This window comes from Podarcis melisellensis (genome assembly GCF_964234715.1).
Source record: "Podarcis melisellensis genome assembly, chromosome: 10".
Lineage (NCBI taxonomy): Eukaryota > Metazoa > Chordata > Lepidosauria > Squamata > Lacertidae > Podarcis > Podarcis melisellensis.
Genome location: NC_138542.1, coordinates 9,756,728 through 9,775,631, shown reverse-complemented (window position 1 = coordinate 9,775,631; position 18,904 = coordinate 9,756,728). Strand labels below are relative to the sequence as shown.

Below are 18,904 nucleotides of genomic sequence, written 5' to 3'. Positions count from 1 at the left end.
CAAAGGCCATTCTCCTGCTTTCTTCCCGTCAGTAACTGTTCAGATCTCTGTCTTCCCCTCGATGTTTGATCCATTCCCTCCCATTTTCCTTCCATGACTCAAAACACGGTGAAACTTTATGGCAAATGTCTTGGGACAAGGAAAATTTATGAGTTTGCTTTTCTTCCCACCGTTTTATATAAAGAAGCACCAAAGCTGAGAGCAGATTTGTAGGTGGAGGGGATGATTGACACAAACAAACACACACACACACATCCCGCTGCTACCAGTAAAGTGGGCAAAATAAAGTTGGGCAGAATGAAAGCTGTTGCTGCCATTCGTGTCTTCTGAAGGCATTGAAGGGGTTCAGTGTGGGTGGATGGAAAAACATTTCAGGGGAAAAAATTAGGAATTGGTCCATCTTGCAGAAAAAGAGAGAGATAAAAAGGGGGAGATTTAGCCAGGTTCCCTGGCACAGTGTCACTGATGGTAGGTAGAAGGAGAATTAGGAGGGGGTTACAGGGGGAACCAATTGCAAAGATAATGAGGTGCCGTGCCAGAAAGATGGTTAATTTGTTTATGTATGCAACCACAGCAGCTAGGATCCTTTATGCTCAGAAATGGGAAAACAAAGAAGTTCCCACTAAAGAAGAATGGATAAGCAAAGTTAGGGACCACGTCGATCCAGCAAAGCTAACAGCTAAAATAAGAGAATTTAATGATGCTTGTCTTTTTTGAAGAATGGAAGCCCTTTTCGGATTATTTGAAGAAATATGAAAATATGAAGAATCCGTGAGCAGGATTAAGATGATGAGCAACAGAAAGAATTAGAGACTCTTGTGTTATGATTATAAAAAAGGGGGTGGAGACAGGATGCAGCACAGCAGGGGGGACAAGGAAAACATCATGGACAATGGGATGGGAAGTCAATAATATAGAAGCTGGGGTTTTTTAATGTACAGCCATACCTCATGTTACGTTTGCTTCATGATACGTTTTTTCAGGTTGCGTCCCACAGCGACCCGGAAGTACTGGAAAGGGTTACTTCCGGGTTTCACCGCTCGCGCATGCGCAGAAGTGCTAAATCGCGCCGCGCACCTGCGCAGATACGGCGCTCCGCAACCAGGGGTACCACTGTATTGGAATTGTATGTGGGATTTCTGGAGATTTAATCAAATAAATTTTGGGGGGGGGGAGAGATCATTGAGGTGCCTTGGGAATGCATGCAGAGAGTGTGGTTGGAGGGTTTGTGGTGGGGCCACAGTACCTTCCACAATCTCAGAGCTGCGTCCGAGTGAGCTACGAGCCATATTCAGTGTGGGATGGTGCCTCCGGGTGGCTGGGCGTGGGGCGGGACCCGAGCAGCCAGCAAGCAAGCCAAGATGATGCCCACCACCTGCATGAGTGCCAGCCCAAGGGCCGCCGTGGCAATGTAGAACATGTTGTCGCTGACGAAATTGTAGACCTTGCTGTAGCACCCGTCGCGGTAAATTCCCCGGGTGCCGAAAGGGAGAGGGCTGTGCAGGCACTTTTTGCGTGCCCTGCAGCAGCTCGCGGGCACGGAGCCGTTGGGTGGCTGTTGCTCCATAGACCATGGCGAGGAAAACCAGTCGCGGTAACCTTCCACCCCGCAGCAGTCGAGGGTGCGCTGGACGGAATCCAGAGCCTCGGCCTTCTCCTCGTCCTCTGCGTAGGAGCGTATGGCTTCGCGGAGGCCGTTCTGGAAGCCTTCGGCGATATCCTTGCGGTAGAACAAGCTGGAGAGGCCCGCCGCTAAGCCAGCGGCCAGCACCGCCAACTGAAAGCTCCCATAAGTGCGCAGCAGGCATCGGTGTTCGGTGGCGGCGCTGAAGCAGCCCAGGAAGCCCCACACGATGACAGCTGCGCCGGTCGCCAACAAAATGAAGGAGGTGTTTGGGTATTGGTTGGTGGAGAGCACCAAGTAGGTGCCCAGGGAAATCTTGGCCCAAATGCCAAGGGTAACCATGGTGAGCCCCGCTGCCCAGAAGACAAAGCTGAAAGCCATGAGGAAAAGCTTGAGCACAGCCATGGTACCTTTCTGGCGACGGTTGATAAAATCTCCTAGGTGCTTATAACCGGTATGGAGGAAGGAAGTGGCACCTGGTCCTGCCGACTGATGCTCCTTGAAGCTGACTGATGCTCTGTGATGCCACCTTTAGATGGTTTTTCCTTGAAGTTTTGGTTAATCTCCTCCACCTTGCAAGCTGGGCAATGGTGAACACCTTCACTCGGGACCCCAAGTATGAAATGCTGAATGCATGCTCTTGCCAGACGATGGAACTGGGATGGTGTTCTTTGGGGTTCAGCAGCTCCACAACCAGTGGACGTTGTTGCAGGGATGCTAGAGCAGCTCTCACGGAGAGAAATGTTCAGAAATCTCTGCCTGCTTCACCTGGTCAGAACTCAAGATACCAGTCTCTTTCTCCCTATTCCGCAGAATGCAAAGAAGATTGCACAGCGCAAAACCAGTTGGACAGGCTCTCTGGTCAAATTGCTGCCCTGGTTGTAGTAAAAGCGGCTTTTGACAGAGAGCAGGACTGCCTCCTGCCAGAATTGTCTCTCAATCACTCCAGACACTCCTGTCCTTGCCTCTACAGTTGCACGCTCCGCCTTGGTATGTCAGCTGCTAATTTGTCCGTCATGGGCTCTGGTTCCCCAATTCACGCAAGCTTTTGTAGCTCAGAGATTGCTTTTCATTCAGCTGCCACAGAGGAAATTCAGCCTCAGTAACGGGGAGCTCGTTTTTCCTGCAAAGCGGGCAGGTAGCTCTTCAACTTTGATCCTTCCCCTCTCAAGAGATAATATATAAATGTTACATACCTTCTTTTTAGCCAAAGATTGCAAGATTTCCCGGTGCATCTCAACCGGTGGTGAAACACTCATGTTAAAAGATTTCCCCATTCCTGAAAGGGGGAATGTTGCTTCTTGCCATAGACTGTGCTGATAACTTTCAGATGTAGGTAAAGACTGTCAGAGTTAAAAATAAATAAAGAAGAAGGAAGAATATTGTACAGCTGTTTTGCTCCATAAGGTAAATTCCATGGAGCTACCGTATCCTTACGGATACAGAACATCTGGTGACTCCTGTGCTGTATTATGGAGATGAATGAGAGTCTTGCAACCAGCCATTCCCAGAGTTTACACTATTTCAAGCATTAATCTAAGGGGGGAGAAGTACATCAGAAAAAACCAGGTTACTGCCATGAGATAACAAGGATCCCTGATCTAAACACCCACTTTTCTTCACTGCTCTGCCACCATTCATGAATAGCAAGTGGTACGGCTTTCCAGGAGGCTGAAATAAATAGACTGTTTAGATTTATGGCATGATGAGAACAGGGCTGTATAACTTGCTCTTTTCTTGGGAGTTGCAAGCTATAAAATGAAAGGGTTTTGCAGCTGGCTGGGCAAGATTAGTCCTGGACACAAGATATCGGCATCCCAGATTGCATTCACCAAATAGCAAATGTTTCCTAGTCATGTATCAGCATACAGAGATGGGCACCGGAGAGTAATTTTAAGAACCTTCACAAAAAAGGGAATCTTTTATTTCATTCCACAGCTGTTATCCAATACCTGTTGAGTTTCCCTCCAGAAAATATACTCATGACTATGCAGTTGCCCTGGAGCTCAAGGAAAAAACATGATTTTATTTTATTTGTTTCTTCAGAGAGGCTGCAAAAAAAGAAAAAAGGGGGGGAAGCAGCATGCTAATTGGAACATAAGGCCCAACAAAGAAAGACTGTATGAGACCACCACCTTGCTGAACCTTAGCAGGTCTGGATCTGATCAGTGCAGACCCTCCAAGTGTCGCTATTTTACAGGGACAGTCCCAGACTTACAGTAGCTGTCCTGGTTTCTGATTTGATCCTGGAATGTCCTGCTTTTCCTTAAAAGGGTAAAGGGACCCCTGACCATTAGGTCAAGTCGTGGCCGACTCTAGGGTTGTGTCACTCATCTCGCTTTATTGGCTGAGGGAGCCGGTGTACCCCGTTGTGGGGATTCGAACTGCCAACCTTCTGATCGGCAATTCCTAGGCTCCGTGGTTTAACCCACAGTGCCACCTGCGCCCCTGCTTTTCCTTAGGAGGTCCCTATTTTCATCAGAGAAATAGAAGGGTATGGGGTTATGTGGCCCCTGAACCAAGGAGATTATTATTATTATTGAATGAAAGGTAAAGGGACCCCTGACCAGTCCAGTCGCGGATGACTCTGGGGTTGCAGCACTCATCTCACTTTATTGGCCAAGGGAGCCGGCGTACAGCTTCCGGGTCATGTGGCCAGCATGACTAAGCCACTTCCAGCAAACCAGAGCAGCACACGGAAATGCCGTTTACCTTCCCGTTGGAGCGGTACCTATTTATCTACTTGCACTTTGTGCTTTCGAACTGCTAGGTGGGCAGGAGCAGGGACCGAGCAACGGGAGCTGACCCCGTTGCGGGGATTCGAACTGTCGACCTTCTGATCAGCAAGCCCTAGGCTCTGTGGTTTAACCCACAGCGCCACCCGCATCCCTTTCCATTTATTATATCTGACCATAAATGTTACGTACTGAAGTCTTCACATGGCAACACTGCCATCATGGCGTGGCTTTTCCCAGAAAGGAGAAGGCTCTTTCATCTTCATTTCACTACAAAGTCCATGGGGCTAGCTCAGTGCTTTTTCCCTAATGTAGACTGCTCTGTGCTATTTGGCATCCCTATGTTCTGTTTGTGTTTTTCTGATAATAAAACAAGTCTCCGGTGCTCATGCAAACTACATCAGACCTATGGAACACCACAGCTTGGAACCAGGGAGTGCGAAATACAATTTATTTGGTTGGTTAAAGCAACGATTACCTGTAAATCATTAAGCCACACGCATTTCTTGCCTTCACTATGAATAGTACAAACTGCTGATCTCACATACTGATTGCCGAGTTTTTCCAGGGAGCTTTGAAAAAAGTACAGGTTTTTCATTTTTTTTAGTACTACCAGTGGTGCGATGGGGGGAGGGAATGCAGATTATTGTGCATTTAAGTCTGTTGGGGAAAAGGGCCACTGGATCCGATACTTGTTGGATACCCCCTGGGAAATATTATAATATTCCAATTAGCATGCAAATGGCACTCTATTATTACAGAAATGTGTGGTGCTGCAATCTGGGGTACCCTAGCTCTAGTAGAGATGAACTGGATCTAATCCAAAACAAATTCTCCTACTTGGGAGTCCTATGCCGTATACCAGACACATCGCTTAGAATTGCAGTAGGTGTTGCTTTTCTCAAAACACACATTAATAAATCCATGATTCCATACCGGGGGGCGGGGGGGAATCTGATCTCAGACAAACCATTATTTTTTTAGGCTTGCAGAATGGGGAAGGCTGGGCACACAATGTTGTATTATCTACCTGCCGTGTACGTTGCTAAGGATCATATGGTTCTCTGGAGGCCTTGGTGAAGATAATAATGATATATGGAAGCATTTTAGGCTGTTAGCCCACAGGATTAAATGTATTCAGGTATGCTGCGTACCACTAAAAAGGCGATGTAAGCTCCCTCTAGTGACCCATTTAAGATAAACCATTTGCCTCTCAAAAGCCAGCCTGTACTTTCAGCGTGCCTGTCTATAAAATGGAAATAAGTAAATATAGTTTCTGTTTGCGTTTTGTGTCTCTCCTGTGACAGGTTTTCCTGATACTGGATGCCAAATTTCAGGTTATTAAAGTTTTAAAAGTAAAATCATAAGGACGTTAAAACGGTCTGCGTCACATCTGGAAAGGAGAAAACAGATGTGCTGTTTCAGCTATGGAAAAGCTGAAATTAATCTACTAAACAATTAGAGACTCTTTAATTGCATTTTGGGCAGCTAGGCCTCTCCGTGTGGCTACTAGCAGAACCCTGGGGAAAATCTCTTCCCTCTTATTTATTTTTCAAAGTATTTATAACCCGCACTTTCATAAAAATATAACAAGGCAGAATACAGCATGCAAAGTTTTGTATACTCCAAATGCTCCCCAGTCTCCAACTGACTGTGATGCTATCCAGAAGATAGCATTAAAAAGAGTATGTCCTGCATTAACGGCCAACTGGAATTTCAAAAAAACGGATAATTTTGGCCTTTGCAGGACTACACAGAAGCCTTAAAAGCTCAGGCCAGAATTGCGATATTTCAAAGCTAAAAATACCAATCTCTTCAGAACTTCATGGACTTTAATATTATATGAAACATGAGGGACTTACTTTAAAATTTAAAGTTAAAAAATTTTACATTTTAAAAAGTGATTTAAAAAGTCAATATGATTAAAAATCTCCCCAAGTATTGATCATTTCATATTTCTAAGAGCTTCCTGCAGAATTTCATTACATTCTTTTTTTAAAAAAATGAATGTATATGTTTGCCTTATTGTGTGCTATTTAGGATAAATGGGTCTTCTTGGGAGTAAATCATGCCCTAGACAGCTTAGAGGACAGAGTTCAATGGGACGTACTCCCAGATGAGTTAGGAGAGGCAGTACAGTTTCTGAACCAATGGATGTAGACCAATGAACTGAAGCCGAATTCAGATAAATGGAGGTTCTGTGGACAGTGAGATTTCAAATCAGGAAATTGGTAGGACATCTTGTTCTCCATGGTGCGGCAATCTTAATAAGAGCAGGTTTGTTGTTTGGGGGTGCTGCTGGTGTCAATGTTGTCAAAGGAGGGTCAGTGGGATATGGGTGGCACTGTGGTCTAAACCACTGAGCTTCTTGGGCTTGCCGATCAAAAGGTCAGTGGTTCGAATCTCCATGACAGAGTGAGCTCCCGTTGCTCTGTTCCAGCTCCTGCCAACCTCCTAGCAGTTCGATAGCAAGCTTGTGCAAGCAGATAAATAGGTACCACTGTGGCGGGTAAACGGCATTTCCATGCGCCCTGGTTTCCATCACAGTGTTCTGTTGTGCCAGAAGCGGTTTAGTCCTGCTGGCCACACGACCCAGAAAGCTGTCTGTTGACAAATGCCGGCTCCCTCGGCCTGAAAGTGAGATGAGCGCCACACCCCATAGTTGCCTTTGACTGGACTTCACCATCCAGGGGTCCTTTACCGTTTACCAACGTTGCTGTTGAAGGCTCAGTGGTCAGTAGTTGTAGCTCATCAACTACAGCTGTTCCAGGATATTGTACCCACATTTTGGTAACTTCCAGATTGGACTATAGTAATGTACTCTACATGGGGCTACCCCTGAAAAGATTTTGGAAATAACAACTGGTACAACAGCCAAGGTGTTAAGAAGCACCACAGGCTGATCTCCTGTAACATCAGTTTTGAAAGAATTGTACTAGTTGCCACTTGCCTTTCAAGTCCTATTCAAGGTGCTTCTGGTGACACAGAAAGCTCCAAATGACTTAGGGTCCAAATATTTGAAAGAATGTCCTTGTACTGTATCAACCTGAGCAATTATTGAGATCAACAAAGGATACCCTGCTTTTAGTCTCAACACCAAGTGAGGTCTGGGGTGGAGTGTGAGAAGGGCCTTCTCTGTGGTGGCCCTACGCCTATGGAATGACTTCCCTCCTGAGGTTCATCATGGACCAATGTTGCTGCCATTCTGACAGGTAGCCTTAAAAACCATACCTATTTAAAGGCTAAAGCCTTAAAACACAAACACCCCTCGCCCTGCAACTTTCCCTCTCTTGCCATCTTGCCGCCTGCTGATGGAAAGCCCAGCGGCGTAGCGTGGGTTGTCAGCACCCGGGGCAAGGCAAGTAATTTGCGCCCCCTAACCCGGGGCAAGGCAAGTAATTTGCGCCCCCTAACCCCTAACCTGCCGCCGCTGCCAGCTTCTTCTTGCTGCTGCCTGGTCTGGTCTGGTGTGGTTCTCTCCCGCGCTCAGCGCTGCGCTGGGCGGCCGCTGCACTGTCCCTCCCCCAGGTAGTCCCTCGCTCTCTCTTCGCACCACACGCCTGGGACCCACCCCCTCCACAGTGGGCAGATCGAATTCAACAGCCAGCACTGCAGTGAGAGAGAGTGAGTGAGCCAGGTAGGGGCAGAGAGCTGCGAGTGCGAGCGCCCCCCCCAGATGTTGCGCCCGGTGCGCCCGGCCCCCCCTGCACCCCCCACGCCACTGGGAAAGCCTCAATCCAACCTGCGCTTACTCAGGAGCAAACTCTGCTGGAATTACAGGACGCAAAGGATCAGACTGGAACAGGTTTGTAGGGCATTTGGAGGGGGTACAATTTTTGCAAATTTTTTCAGCAAGGGGTGTTAAAAATATGTTTTCAGGTGTGAGGAAGTCAAACCTGCTATTATTTTTAATCTTTAAAATTTAAAGTTTTTAAAGTTTTATTATGTTTTTGTATATGTTGGAAGCTGCCCAAAGGGGGCAATGCAGTTAGATGGGCGGGGTACAAATAGTGGAATTATTCTTACTGCTATTAGTGACTGGACAACTTTTAACTTTGTAAGTTTACATTTGATCAAGAAGCATATAAACTGCTTTCGGAAAGCCAACAGATTTTAATTTTACCTTCTGAAAATGTCAGGAAATGCTAAATAACAATAACAACTGCAAGTGCTCGGCAATCATTTTTTAATGATTTCTATGCAGTCTTACACACATTTTACTTCCCAAGCAAAACTAAATTCCATTAATTTAACCGAAGCACCATTCAAGTGCCCAAGCCACGTCACAACTTTCCAGCACCCCTTGTTTTTGTTGCAATTCGGAAAGCTGGAAAAATCCAACACTCCAACGATGCAATTCTGGGGCACCTTTGCACAACCAGTTGCGGAAGCTCCCAGGTGAGTTTATCATCATCCTTACCCCTTGCCCCTCTACTTTTTCTTCTTTTTTTTAAATTTATTTATTTTTTCATTCATTTTTAAAATCATTTTTATTTGATTTTACAAATATAAATTTATAACAATCCAAATGCATATCCGTACGTATACAGGTGCCTCTGTACAATATCTCGAGACTTCCCCCCCCATCCCCTCCACGGGTCCTATTGTCAACCTTTCCAACTGCGCGTTATCCCATAATCTATATTTGGCACAGTATCCATAGATTAAAATCCTGCCAATGTTTTAAAACATCTGCTTACAGTGGTCATTCTTTTTAAAAAGTTTTTGCCCTCTTGGTTCCTGTGCTTATTTATTTCTTCGACAGAGGAAACATCTATCATCTATCTATCTATCTATCTATCTATCTATCTATCTATCTATCATCTATCTATATCTATCTATCTATCTATCTATCTATCTATCTATCTATCTATCTATCTATCTATCTATCATCTATCTATCTATCTATCTATCTATCTATCATCTATCTATCTATCTATCTATCTATCTATCTATCTATCTATCTATCTATCTATCATCTAAAAAAGCACCCCTCCCGATTCAGTCCAAGACAGGCAAGGCAGTGCGCTTCCCGCGGCGCACTTTGGGAGATGTAGTCGCCTCTCCTTCCCTCCGCCCTTGGCCTGCGCGGGGCCGGGGGCAGGAAGCGAGGCCGAACTACAGCTCCCAGAATGCACCGCGGAGGTGCCTCCACCCCCCCACTCCCTCCCCGCCTTCCTCCCCTCCCTCTATGAATGACTAATACCAACATGTTGTCGGGCTAATGTGGCCGCGAGTACCTGGAGGGCTCGCCTCCCTTTCGGGTCTCCTTGGAGCGAGCTGGGGTCCTCTCCAAGCGACGCCGACGTCTCCAAGCTCGGGCTGGTAGCTTCCTTCCCCCCCCCCGCCGCCCCACCGAAAGCACCCTGCGCGGAGAGGGGGGGCTCGGCTTGCCAAGTAAGTCAGGGGGGCGAAGTGTGGGGCGAGGAGGGAGAGAGACCCTTGGGTGGGCGCGCGCAGGGAAGGAGACCCGGCTGCCTCGCCTCGCCTTGCGCGCCCAGGAGCGCGCGCCTCATTGTCGCTGTGCCACCGCGACACAAGTCCTGCTGCGAGGGGGGGTCAGGCGACAACAACAGCAGCGACAGCGACAACATTCCCTCTCTTTTTCTCCCCTTCCTTTCTTTCAAAATGGCCAGGAATCAAGAGGGGAAGGGAAGGAGTTTGCAAAAGGAACTCCTACTTCTTGGGAGTTCCCTAGCAAATGGGATTTTGTGTGTGTTTGCATTTTTCATTTTGGGGTGGGAGTTTGAAATGCTGTCCGTTTTTTTAACTTTTCCCCCCCTTTTGCCCCAGCTCAGCAAGTGTTGCCTCGTGTTTGGAAGGCTGCAGATTCGCCCCTAAGGTTTAAGTTTTCGCTGGCTTGGAAAGCGCACAAACTTTCCTGGGTGGGCCTGCTTTTTGGTGCGAGCGAAGGCAGAAGCTGTAACAATACTGCTTTGAAAAGTGTGTGTCATACTTGTGGCGAGGGCAGAGAAAATGCGGCCTCATCTGATGGATATGTGTCTTCAACCACCACTTCCTTTCCTCCACCACCACCTCCGATTTTATTTTAAATTATTTTTCCAGGGACTAGGAGCGTAGTATGTCATGCCCTAGGAACTTAATTAACTGGGGACACAGCGCTTCTGGGCTTTTATTTTAGAACAGCGTGCATAGTTTGATTAGATCGCAGGTCGTCCTGTACTAACTATTCTTCTAGCGAGCAAAGCATATTTCTCGGCCACGTGTGTTACTGGGTGATGACGCTGCCTTGCAAATGCAGTTGATTTTGAACAAAAACCGGAGAGATTGTTTCAGCCACTTGGATTGAAAACGTCAATTTCCTTTCGTGTCATAACCAATGTTGTGTTACAGAGAACATCTGGCCTCATACAGGCAGTGTGGACAGCTTGTCTCGGAAATAAATTTATACTGGAATTGTGGAGTAGCCCCGCCATTGTTATGATACAGCCTTGATTCATCTAAAACTACCTGGTTTATTGGAGGAATAGAATGGGGAAATTTTGTGCGATCTCTTGGTGGGTTTTTTGTAAGAGCAAACATTGAGGCATTTGTGAAATACGATAGTACAGTGGTACCTTGGTTTAAGTCTGTTCTTAAACCAAAGCGTTCTTAAACCAAGGCGTGCTTTCCCATAGCAGCGGGGGACTTAATTTATACTCAACAGGAAATGAAACATTTTCTGCTTCCAAGACAAAGTTCACAAACCAAAACACATACTTCCGAGTTTGCAGCATTCTTAATCCAAGTTGTTCATAAACTAAGCTGTTCTTAAACTGAGCTACCACTGTATTATCTTAACAGTAAGGTAACTCAGAATTGTTGCAGAAATTTAAGCAAAACTCAAAATGGCTCACTGGATCAGTCTTCCTGACATGTTTTGGACCCTAACTCCCACCAGCCGTAGCCAGCATGACCAATGGTCAGGGGTGGTGGAAGTCCAAAACATCTGGAGGGCACCAGGTTGGGGAAGCCTATGTTGGACTGAAGGCAATCCCATGTGTTCTTAAGTTTTGACTTAGTTGTACTGTGTTATGCCTAAAAGCTTTCTTATACCTTGCAATCAGCAAAAGTTGTTACCATATGGTTGGGTGCAGAGTTTAGCTAACACGTCACTGCTTAAAGGGGTGGTCCCTGCTACATTGAAAGAGGCAGTGGTACGACCACTTCTAAAGAAACCAGCTCTGGACCCTTTGAATCGGGACAACTATTGGCCAGTTATCAATACCCCGTTTGGGGAAGGCAGGGGAGAGGACCATGGCATTCTTGGAGGACACAGATTATTTAGCTCCATTCCAGGGTTCAGGCCTGTCCATGGAACTGAGTCACCCTTGGTCACCCTGATGGGTGAGAGCAGGACAGAAGGAGTGCAACCTTGCTCCTGCTTCTTGACCTCTCGGCAGTGTTTGGTACCATTGACCATGGTGTCCTCCTGGACCAGCTGTGGGGAACTGAGGGCATTGTATTACAGTGGTTCCAATCCTACCTTCAGGACCGAGTCCAGAGAGTAGTGCTTTCTCTCCAGTACTATTTAATATCGACATGAAACCTATGGGAGCAATCATTAGGAGTTTTGGGGCGAGGTGCTGTCAGTATACTGATGACACTCAGCTTGATTTCTCCATAACATCTGAATCGGGAGAGGCTGTACAATCGCTGGGCCATTGTCTAGACCAGTGTTTCCCAACCTTGTGCCTCCAGCTGTTTTTGGACTACAATTCCCATCATCCCTTGCCACTGGTCTTGCTAGTCAGGGATGATGGGCGTTGTAGTTCAAAAACAGCTGGAGGCACAAGGTTGGGAAACACTGGTCTAGACGCAGGGGGGAAATGGAGGAGAAAAACAAACTGAGCTTCAGTCCTGGCAAGAAGGAGGCACTGTGGGTGAGTAGCTGCTGTGTCCAAGAAATTGGTCCGTTGCCTACCCTGAATGGGGTTGCACTCCCCCTGAAGGAACAAGTTTGCGGTTTGGAAGAAGGGTTGCTTCTGTCACTGGAGGCTCAGGTAGCCTCAGTGGCTAGAAGTGCCTTTGACCCAACTGTGACTGGTTCAACAGTAGCACATGCATTGGTTGCTTCAAGACTGGATTACTGCAATGCACTCTGCATGGGGCATCCCTTGCGCTTGATGCGGAAGCTGCAGTTATTGCAGAATGCTGCAGCACAATTGCTGATAGGAGGGAGTCAGCATATAACACATGTGGTCAGAGTTTGCACTGGTTGCGAATTTGTTCCTGGGCCAAGTTCAAGGTGTTACTGTCAGTATATAAGACCTTAGCAATTTGGGACCAGTTTACCTACAAGATTGATTTACCCTACGCATGCCAGTCTCTTAAGATTTGCAGAACTTGCGCTACTGCAGGTGCCACATAATACCCACCCCATATTTGTAAGAACTTGATTGTTTAGTGTGGACTACAACTGACTGGGGCTGATGGGAGCTGTAGTCCAAAACATTTGGAGAGTGCCGGGTTGGCAAAGGCTTCAGGGTGCTTTCAGGTGACCATGCCAACTGTAGTGAAACTGACCTAGATGTCAGCCTTGGTGTGCTGAATAGTCTAGAACAGGGTTTCACAAACTTGGGTCTCCAGCTGTTTTTAGACTACAACTCCCATCATCCCTAGCTAGTGGTCAGGGATGATGGGAACTGTAGTCCAAATTTGGGCGAACACTGTTCTAGAAACCCCTCTTTATCGCCTCACCCAAAGGCAAGGTGCAGGTCAGCCCAGTTCTGGAGACGGTTGAGCTTGCAAAAATTCAGCCTCCCAACATATGTAGCTTCTGAATAGTCAGTTGGGTTAGTCTGCCAGCTGAGACCTGGCAAGCTGTTGTGTTGGAACACGCCCAGCTGTTCCACCCCCCAGAGAATACTCAATGCCTCAAGTTCCAAGGAGCTAACATAAAGTTATTGGGTGAAAGGCATCTAAAGTGAATGTTTCAAATTCTTAAGGGTTGTGAAAAGTGTAAATTCTATTTTGTTCATTTTCCTAACCTTCCAGGAAGTGGTATTAGGCTCTGTGTGACATGCAGGCCACATGGAGGTCACTCATGATATACTGCAGTGAATTATCCGGGCCTTTTAACTAACATGTTGCATATGAGCAGGTACAGTACATGTAGAGTGGGACCTCTGGATGTGAACGGAATCCGTTCCAGAGCCCCGTTCGCATCCTGAGTAGAACGTAACACGCGACTGCGCGGGTCGCGTTTTGCCGCTTCCGCACATGCGCGTGATGTCATTTTGAGCGTATGCATGAGCGGCGAAACCCGGAAGTAACGCGCTCCGTTACTTCCGGGTCGCCGTGGAGTGCAACCTGAAAATGCTTAACCTGAAGCTACTTCAACCCGAGGTATGACTGTACTCTATAATACTCAAGGCAGATGCATGAGGAAACACACCTTTATCTGCTGCTAGCACACACTGTACTCCAATGTCCTCAAGATGAGATAAATGCCAATATTCTCCTTGCACCATCATGCAGAACGCCAGACGTTTATCTAATGTGTGCGCTACAAATTAGCAGAGCAATTCAAAGCCTGGCAGGGCATGAAGGATTGGTATATCCACATCCCTAGCCCCATTGCTTGTTCCTTCAACTGCCATAGTGCTCAGGCCTTATGCCATCAAATAATGACAGTACACCATGTTCCATTTCAGGGCTTCCAAGTTCCTGCCAGCAATATTTCCACTCACCTACACTTTTGGTGGGTAGAATGGGGGAGCTTTGCACCAGCAGAGTGGTGGTACCATCAGACAGCTGTGGTGGAACTGTTCTGGACTGGGCCTTCCAATCCTCCTCCCCTGCGTGGTGGATTAGTGGCATGTATTTTATCCTTAAGTAGCTTTTGCTTCTCCTCCCCTTAAATATGACCTTGGTCTAGTTCAGCAGGTTTCACAAGGACTGGAAAGCACATAAAATGATAATCTTGAGCTGGGAAGACAAGCTGGTTTGATGGGAGACGAACTCATCAGGATGATCGTTCCACTGTCTTAATTATGTCTTGGCTTGCGTTAGTGAACGTCAAGTATTTTGAAGAACTTCCATTGGTTCAAAACCAGTGTGACTGGTCTGACGATGAAATCTCATTTCTTGCTCTGGTTGATTTAATGCGTGAGGGAAAAATTATTTAGGAACCAAATATTCATTCTCAACCAAGTTGGAAAAGTACTTTTACTATTATCTATCCAATAGGTTCTGTATTAAGATAAAAGAGAGGATACACTGGTATTTCTCAGAAAACAGCAAGACAAATGTGTAATCAGTTGTCCTAGCCTGGTCGATCCCAGGGTTGCAATTTTTGTATAAGAGCAAAAAAATCAAGTTTCAGGGTTGGGTGGCAAGGCAGATTTAAAAATTTGTTTGCTGTAGAGATTTCTTTTATCTGTTATATTCAACCAGTTGATGTTGAATGTCATTGAAACCTAAATGTAGCACAGTCTACCATGGGTTTTAATAGTGGTAAGAGAGAGTGGATCCCTTTTCTGAAGTTATACTCAGGTGTAAGACCAAAATCAGTGTGTGAATGGAAAGCAGGCAATACAAACTTCAAGTCTCCCTGGTGTTGTGCATGTTGTCTAGCACTCCTAGTGTCCACAGGTTTAGTGTGCAAAGGTGTTTGTACAACTGTACATACAAAGGCAGCTGTCCTGCAGATATTCATGCAAAGGCAGAGCGTGTGTTGATCTCACACATCGGTTGTTAGCATCCATCCCATCTCCAGTTGGTTACAACAATGTGCTGGTTGCACCAAGGTTCAATCCCTATAAGAAACAGCTGCATATTTGTGCATTGCAAGGTGTTAGACTAGATGATTCCTTCCAGTTCTATAATTCTATAATCTCATGGAAGAGCGCTGCTTCGGGGACAAACAGCTGGAGAGTTATAGCGCTTGCTGTGGCTGTAGAGACTGATATGGAAGAGACAAGTTTTATTGCAGCTGGGGCAGAAGAGGCGTCTGGTTTTGCTTTGCCAGATGCACCATGGCGTTTCTTCTCTTTGCTCTCCTCCCAGCAGCCATTCCTCCTCTCCTTACTGCTATGGATACACACACGTCATAACTTCAGAATAGGGCGTAAGGAGAACCCAAAGCACATGGTCTGTAAAGAAGTGTTGCCTACAAAATATTAGGCATGGAACTGCACGAAGGACATACCGTATTTATTGCTCTATAAGACTCACTTTTTCCCTCCTAAAAAGTAAGGGGAAGTGTGTGTGCGTCTTATGGGGCGAATGCAGGCTGCACAGCTATCCCAGAAGCCAGAACAGCAAGAGGGATTGCTGCTTTCACTGCGCAGCAATCCCTCTTGCTGTTCTGGCTTCTGAGATTCAGAATATTTTTTTGTTTTCCTCCTCCAAAAACTAGGTGCGTCTTGTGGTCTGGTGCGTCTTATAGAGCGAAAAATACAGTAAATTATTTCGGAACAACTATAAACAGTGGTGCTTCAGGTTACATACGCTTCAGGTTACATATGCTTCAGGTTACAGACTCCGCTAACCCAGATAGTGCTTCAGGTTAAGAACTTTGCTTCAGGATGAGAACAAAAATCGTGTTCCGGCGGTGCGGCAGCAGCAGGAGGCCCCATTAGCTAAAGTGGTGCTTCAGGTTAAGAACAGTTTCAGGTTAAGTACAGACCTCTGAAACGAATTAAGTACTTAACCTGAGGTACCACTGTACCTGTATAATGATTTCGTTGCTTTCATTTGCTGCGTGTGTGTGTGTGTGTGTGGTTTTTTGGTTTTTTTTACTGTCCTTCTGCAAAGTGCTGCGGCCAGAAATTGCCTACCCTTCCTCACCTTTTATCCCCTCTACAAGCGAACCAGTGTGGCGTAATGGTTAGAGGGTTGGGCTAGGACCTGGAAGAGCTGGGTTCGAATCCCCACTTAGCCATGAAGCTCATTGAATGTGGCTCCATCATTCCCATCAACTTGGTGCGATGTTTCAGTGCAATTCCTAATCTTGTTTGGTCCATTTCCAGCAAAGGAAGGGCTATGCTGCAGTTGTTCTGCTTCCAAGAAGCTTCCGCTGATTCACCCAGTACTCACCACCCCCTTGGCCAGATACCCCTCTGATGTAGCTCATTGCGGCAGCTCTTATCTTCATTATCTGTCTAGATCTGGATGATCCTGATGTGTGCGTCTGCAAAAGACTGGTGCAGCCGGTGCTGCTATGCAAAGCCATAAGACCAAGGACCAAACTACACATTGCATTAAATACACAGTTTTCCTTTCCATTCTTTTCATCCTTCTGCATGGGAGTAGTAGTCGTAAGTGCTGACTACTGAAAGCTTCTGAGAATATCCCTGCCGTTCAGGAAAACTGAACCAAAACTTTGATTTTCTGCCTTTGCCACGGCTGAAAAATCCATTAAAATTATGGGCACTGAATGTAGTTGACAAAGCATAATTGTATGTATGCGTATCTTCCTTGTGTACAAGTCTTAACTTCTATAGTTATGTTAAAGTGTTGTCTTCTTAGAAGGCATATCCCCTCACACATCACTCCCAAAAGTAAGTAGCATTAAAAATGAGCCATTGTGAACATGGGGAACAGAATTAGTGATTTTTAGGACAGCGGTTCCCAACCTTTTTGGTATGGCGACGAACAAGTCCACATTTACCTGGTGTGGTGACCCATTGATTTGTTGTCACATAAATTTTGGACCTTAGGTTAGAATCGTAGAGTTTGCAAGGGACTTCAAGGGTCTCCTAATGCAGCTGCCTGCAATGCACGGATCCTGTCCACAGCCGGACCCGGGTAGACTTGGACCAGGTCTTCAGCAGCTGTTGGTTTCATGCATTTTAACTGCACATTTGGCTCTTTTATAACCATTATCTGAGGCATCCCAAGCAGAGATGTATATAATGCCCTGGTTCATGTGGAATTCATTGAAATATTAATGTTAGTTATACAAGTTATTCAGAGGGTGGCATTCATCTAGTGCAGTTTTGGGACCAGTGCAGATTTCCCTCTTCTGCCCTCCCACTTCCCCAAATCTCCTCTGCAGGGCTGGAGAGGGGACCAAGAACTGATTATGGGAGAGGAGTGTGAAGCCTGCCCTTCCCACCTGAGAGAGCCCCAACCCCACTCCTGCTTGCACGAGAGTAGGAGTGGGGTCAGGGCTGCGGCCTTGCTTGGCTACTGTCCAGCGGCCTTCCTCTGGGAGGGTATCTTACGCCTTTCCTCCCAGTGGAAGGCAGGCAAGTGGTGTAGGGGCTCTTTGATGCTGCTGCTGGCCCAGCACTCTCCAGCAGCCCCTCTCCACAAGGTGTGGATGGGGTGATCTTTGCACCCCACGCCTTGCAGACTTCGCTTGGGAGGGTGGGCTGTGTCCTTCCTCCTGGGGTGAACGAGGAAAGAGACCTGCACAGGCGAAGGCAGTCAAACACATAGAGCCTGACAGTTCTGTGCGCTTGGCTATTGCCGCTTGGTCCGTCTTTGGGGAGTGGGGGGGCAAGCGGACAAGGTAGATCGCCCACCCCCCACGCCAGCGAAGGCAGAGGCAGCCTGGCCAAGGAGCCCTGAGGCCCCTGCTGGTTGCACACAAGCGGCAGGGGCCTCAGGGCTCACTCAGCTGGGGACAGGAGCCTTTCCGCCCTCCAGCTGAGCAATAGGCTAGGACCAGCTGTATTGGCCGCAGCCCAAGAGGCACTATGGTGAAAGCACCTCAACTGCCTCCAGCAGTTTCACCTGGCTGGGGCCAGTGCAGCTTTTTTCAACATCTCAGCTTATTGCCAAGCGACAATGTTTGGCTGACGAAACACCGCCATGTTGAAAGCCCAACATCGCCCAGCCCTGAATTGTACAGTTGCACAAGTCATGTAAGTTATAACAAACCACGAGTATATTTAATAGTTTTCTTTTCATGTTAAAGGACATTATGGCACATATCCGTGGGATGGCTGAGCTTGCATATTGCAGGTTATGTCAAACATAATCTGGTTATTGATAACATAGCCTGCTTTTCTGTTTCACCTTCATAGTAGTCACTGCTGAAAAACCTGTCTTGCAAAGATACGCACTTCCCAAATGATCACAACACAGATACGGCTTCTTTGGCAAGCTCAGGATACTCAGTGGTAACGGGGAACCAAAATTTGGATAACCTTGCTTTCGAAAAGTTTACCTGTGAGGGCCCTACCAGACGGCAGTTCAATGAGTTGCTCTTTTTGTGCAAAGACAACTTTGCGACGTTGGCTGCAAGTGGGTTTTGTGCTCGTGCAAAGTTCTCTATTAATGCGAGGACTTCAAATCACCCTGGGCTTAACTGCTGGTCACAGACAAGATGCTCATACAGAGGGTTACTTTGAGTGACTATTACAGCTCACCCTTGATGAGCGAGTGTGTGTGCAAAAAGAAGAGGTTAAAAATGGGTGTGCCGTTGGACTGTGAGCTAAAGTACATGGGCAGTACCTGGATGAACTGCCTGCTGCCTACTGAGTCAGAGAACTAGGAGTAGAACTGCAAAGACAAGACAGGTAGGAATACAACTCTTCTTGCTCCAGTCCAAGAATACTACACATGCTATGAATGACACATGTGCCACAAG

General features: G+C 46.7%; 1 protein-coding gene and 1 pseudogene across 3 annotated transcripts in view; one reads left to right on the top strand and one right to left on the bottom strand.

Moving 5' to 3' along the window:
* Positions 1 to 1,108: 1,108 nt before the first annotated feature.
* On the bottom strand, positions 1,109 to 3,296 carry LOC309379091 (tetraspanin-7 pseudogene; annotated as a pseudogene). The gene has a single exon. The product of its transcript is annotated as a tetraspanin-7 pseudogene (transcript).
* Positions 3,297 to 9,530: 6,234 nt separating this feature from the next.
* Positions 9,531 to 18,904, top strand: part of TRABD (TraB domain containing) — a 33,705-nt gene continuing 24,331 nt past the window's right edge. For both annotated transcript variants that reach the window (XM_081927866.1, XM_081927867.1), the window contains exon 1: positions 9,531 to 9,756. The gene's annotated coding sequence lies outside the window, so the exon portion shown is untranslated. The remainder of the gene's footprint in view (positions 9,757 to 18,904) is intronic.